Raw genomic sequence first — 5576 nt, 5'->3', positions numbered from 1 at the left:
CACACCCCTAACCCTAATACCAACTCTAACCCTAATCACAATCCTAACCCTAATCCCAACCCCAATCCACCCCTTACCCTAGCCCTAACACTAACCCTAGCCCTAACCCTAGCCCTAACCCTAACCCTAGCTCTAGCCCTAACTCTAGCCCTAACCCTAGCCCTAGCCCTAACCCTAACCCTAGCCTTTGCCCTAACCCTAGCCATATTTCTAACCCTAACTCTTTTTCTAACCCTAATTGAAAAATAAAAATATTTTATTATTTGTCCCTATGGGGGGTGATAAGGGGGGGCAGTGATTTACTTTTTTTTATTTTGATCACTGTGAGAGTTTATCACAGTGATCAAAATAAAAAAAAATGAATCAGTCGCCAGGAAATGCCGACGGGCACACTGCGCATGCGCCCGCCATTTTCCAAGATGGCGGCGCCCATGGACCGGGACGGCTGGACGGCGGGACACCGGGACAGCCAGGGGGGGTAGTGAGTATCGTGGGGGGATCGGAAGGTGGGGGGAGCGGAGGGAAGGGGTGCAGATTGTGACAGCGGCGGCCGATCGCCGCCATCAGTCGGCGGGGGGGTTAACTTAGTGTCTCCAGCCATGACCGATGCTATTTCATCATCGGCCATGGCTGGATTGTAATATTTCATCAATTTTCATTGATGAAATATTACTATCACTCTGATTGGCTGTTTCACTTTTAACAGCCAATCAGAGCTATCGTAGCCATGTGGGGGCGAAGCCATGCCCCCTGTGGTGAAGACCAAAGCCCCCTGTATCTGCGGGTCAGGTGACCTTTCAGTGACCCCGGTCACCCGACCCGCAGGGGGGCTTTAAAGTCATGACGCCGCATAGGCGTCACTGGTCAGATTGGCACCAGTTTTCATGACGCCAATGTGGCGTCATTGGTCGGAAAGGGGTTAAGAGTCATGAATAGCGTGCCACTAGCCCTTTAGTATTATGTAATGAATGATTTTATTGCCTTCATTAAGCTGTGTAAATGTGTCATCTACTAATGAATGTGGCCACATTACAGGGCTACGAGCGCTGTAATATCACGTTACATGAGATCCTGTCTCACCATGTCCCAAAGAGAGGAACGTTTAGTCATTTGCAATGACGTTGTGCACGTTCAGTCGGCGCCAGTGGCCATAGTGCAATCACTGCTGAGCGATTTAATTCAATAAGCAGCGTAATATTGTATTACATCTGGATACAGGCTTGTCCATAGGGGAGCACTTATTTTCAGTGGAAAGCTAAGTGCCCGTTTGGGTTTTTCATCTAGCCTGGACTAAAAATCTGCAGACACACAATTTAGCCACCTAGAAAAATTAGCTGAATGTAAAGGTACAGGCTTAATAATTTTTGTCCATATATTTTATTTACGGAAAGAGGGTATTTTATTACAAAAAGGAATGTAGAATTTCAATAAATCCAGTGTGAACAGGTGCAAGATGCCAAGACTGCACAATATACAAACAAGAGAACACAGCCGCCTTGTGAATATATGAGATGTAAACTGCATTACTGCTTAAAGAATATGCTTATAAAAGAGAAGATACTTAGCGTATAAACTGGCCAATTCATGTGTGCCCATCAACCATGGAAAGGTGACCTTTCTTTGATGGGAACCTTACTTAATACTTATCAAAGCTGCCTCTCCCGGGTTACAAGCTGCAAATTTAATGGGGAGCTAGGATCCAGCATTAATGAATACATGGGAGAGGCAGGTTAGACTACAGGTATATACTGTGGGGAAAATAAGTATTTGATACACCACTGATTTTACAAGTTTTCTCACCTACAATGAATGGAGGGGTCTGTAATTTTTATCGTAGGTACACTTCACCTGTGAGAGACAGAATCTAAAAATAATAAACAGAAAATCACATTGTATGATTTTTGCATAATTAAATTGCATGTTATTGCATGAAATAAGTATTTAATAGAAAAACAGAACTTAATATTTCCAATTTCAGAAATCTTTGTTTGCAATTACAGAGGTCAGATGATTCCTGTAGTTCTTGACCAAGTTTGCACACACTGCAGTAGGGATTTTGGCTCACTCCTCCATATAGATCTTCTCCAGATCTTTCAGGATTCGGGGCTAAAGGAAGAGGAGAAGAAATATGATGTCATTGGAATCACTGAAACTTGGTGGGACAATACACATGATTGGAATACAAGACTAGAAGGATACAACTTATTTGCAAGAAACAGACTTGATAAACGAGGAGGGGGTGTCGCATTGTATGTTAGAAACGCGTATATCTGCACAGAGATTGAAGCTTCAGAGATTGGGAGTTCTATGGAAACTGTTTGGGTAAGAATACAAGGACAGAACAATGGAAAGGACACCATTGTAGGCATTTACTACAGGCCGCCTGTGCAAGCTGAAGATATGGATGAACTCTTTATGCATCAAATGGCCAAGTTCTCCAAAAAATATGACATAGTTGTCATGGGAGATTTCAACTATCCAGACATTTGTTGGGAATCTCTCTCAGGCAAAACTAACAGGTCAAGGAAATTCTTATCCTCTCTTGCTGACAACTTTATCTTCCAAAAGGTAGGGGAGAAAACAAGGGGAACTGCTACCTTGGATCTAATCCTTATAAACAATGAGGAAATGGTTGACGCAGTAAGAGTGGCTGGGACCCTAGAGCTGGAGTCACACATAGCGACTTACCAGTGATCCCGACAACGATATCAACGTGTCAGGATCGCTGGTAAGTCGCTATGTGATCGCTGGTGAGCTGTCAAACAGACAGCTTCACCTGCAATCAGCACAGCGATGCCGAGCGCGCGGCATCGCTGTGTTCGTTAGCGCTGATGCCATGGATCCATGTAAAAAATAGAATTAAAATAAAAAATATTGTTATTCTTACCTTCCGGCGTCCCGCGCAGTCTTCCCGCCTCTCTCCACGCTCCCGGTCCCAGTGATCCTTTGCGAGAATGACCGTGAGACGTCCGTTCTCGCGGGATCGCAAAGTCTCGCGGTCATTCTTGCAAAGGATCACAGGGACCGGGAGCGTGGAGAGAGGTGGGAAGACTGCGCGGGACGCCAGAAGGTGAGAATAATAACAGTATTTTTTATTTTTTTTATTATTTTACAGGTGATCGCTGATCACACGCAGTGATGCGTGCTGGCCAGCGGGAGATCAGCGACCAAAAAAATGTCCAGAGGTTTCTTGCAGTGATCAGCGATACCGGCAGGGGGGCCGGTCGCTGATAGCTGTCACACACAGCGATCTCGCTGGTGAGATCGCTGTTACGTCACAAAAGTTGTGACTCAGCAGCGATCTCGCTAGCGAGATCGCTATGTGTGACTGGGCCTTAGGAGGTAGCGACCATGCTATTTTAGAATTTCGGATAACTAGAGGAGGAAGACCTGTGAAGACTCAGACATCAATGTTAGATTTCAGAAAGGCAGATTTTAAGGGATTCAGAAAGAGAATCAGAGGGATCCAATGGCTGGATATCGTTAAAGGGAAGGTGCCATCCAAAAAAAATTTTTTCCAGCTATTGAAAAAATGTGAAGAATTAATGTTTACATTTTCTTAAAAAATATCATGTTTTTAATTTTGTAAAATATGAAAAATAATTTTAAAAAGTTTGGCACTTCCACTTGTATACACTAGGGGGAGCAGCTACTGAAATTTGGCACAAAAACCTAGTGTACAACTAGCTCACATTACTGCCCTGCAGTAATTATGGGCGGAATCTGCTGACATGGGTGTGGTGTCACTCCTCTCCTCCCCTTCTGGGTGTTTGCTAAGGGAAAAGAGAGGATGACATCTAGGAACACAGTGAGCAGCCATTTTGATGGGGCCTGCAAAGTTACCTACTGTCTTTGCATGTAAAGTCTGGATCAGAACAGGTCATCAATCAACAGAAATGTTTCCTGGATTTCTGTGGAGCAGACAAGCAGATGGTCCATCTATGAGTATAAAACACAGCGCTCTATGTACAATCCCTGGCACCGAACAGGGCGCCCCCCATAGACCAGCACACTGCTCTCCTGAAATACTCTGTGCTGCTGTCGCCCTGCTCCTTCCACCATATATCAGGCCCCTGTCGCCAGGCTTTCACACATCGCCAGGACGGGATCTGAGGAGAGGAATGGGGTCTTCGGTCACCGAGGATGGCAGGCAGCAAGGATTCTGGGAGTAGGTTGACAGCAGCGCAGAGTATTTCAGGAGAGCAGTGTGCTGGTCTATGTGGGAGGTCACAGAGGGAGATATATGGCAGAGGAGCAGGGTGACAGCAGCTCAGAGTATTTCAGGAGAGCAGTGTGCTGGTCTATCGGGGGCACAGAGGGAGATATATGGTGAGGAGCAGGGTGACAGCAGCACAGAGTATTTCAGGAGAGCAGTGTGCTGGTCTATGGGGGGCACAGAGGGAGATATATGGTGGAGGAGCAGGGTGACAGCAGCACAGAGTATTTCAGGAGAGCAGTGTGCTGGTCTATGGGGGGCACAGAGGGAGATATATGGTGGAGGAGCAAGGTGACAGCAGCACAGAGTATTTCAGGAGAGCAGTATCACACGGGATAGGATTAGATACACGGCTCAGCAGTCAGTAGAACACAGAAGATTAGACACATGGCTCAGCAGTCAGTATCACACAGGATAGGATTAGATACACAGCTCAGCAGACAGTATCACAAAGGATAGGATTAGATACTCAGCTCAGCAGTCAGTATCACACAGGATAGGATTAGATACATAGCTCAGCAGTCAGTATCACACAGGAGAGGATTCGATACACGGCTCAGCAGACAGTAACACACAGGATAGGATTAGATACACGGCTCAGCAGACAGTATCACACAGGATGGGATTAGATACATAGCTCATCAGTCAGTATCACACAGGAGAAGATTAGATACACGGCTCAGCAGACAGTATCACACAGGATAGGATTAGATACACGGCTCAGCAGGCAGTATCACACAGGATAGGATTAGATACACGGCTCAGCACACAGTATCACACAGGAGAGGATTAGATACACGGCTCAGCACACAGTATCACACAGGAGAGGATTAGATACACGGCTCAGCAGGCAGTATCACACAGGATAGGATTAGATACACGGCTCAGCACACAGTATCACACAGGAGAGGATTAGATACAGGGCTCAGCAGTCAGTATCACACAGGAGAGGATTAGATACAGGGCTCAGCAGTCAGTATCACACAGGAGAGGATTAGATGTCCAGCAGATTGCCAAGTGTTTTGAAACAGCAGGGAGCAGCTCCTCCTATGTTTTGCAAGAGCAGGGGCAGCAGCTGGCCGTGTGTTTTGGAAAGAGCAGCTTGGTGTCCAGGAGCTCGTCCTGGTTCCTCTCCTACAGCTGGTATGTGCAGAGCGAACATCCAAGCCCTGTTATGGTGGAACAGTACAGCATCCAGGGCTTGCAATGGAGTGTAAATGAAGCTAAAAGAAAAGCACTGGGCTCTAATAAGATGGCCCCTGGCCACACCTACAGCTGTGAATTGAGCTGCCCACAGAGGCATGGCCAGTTCACTCCTGATGCAGCTGCAATGAAAGAGATAGGGTCGGCAGCCGACTAT

The sequence above is a fragment of the Dendrobates tinctorius genome, unplaced genomic scaffold (assembly GCF_039654945.1).
Source record: "Dendrobates tinctorius isolate UK_male_01 unplaced genomic scaffold, ASM3965494v1 ptg000092l, whole genome shotgun sequence".
Taxonomy (NCBI): Eukaryota; Metazoa; Chordata; class Amphibia; order Anura; family Dendrobatidae; genus Dendrobates; species Dendrobates tinctorius.
Note: the sequence above shows the minus strand (reverse complement) of the source record.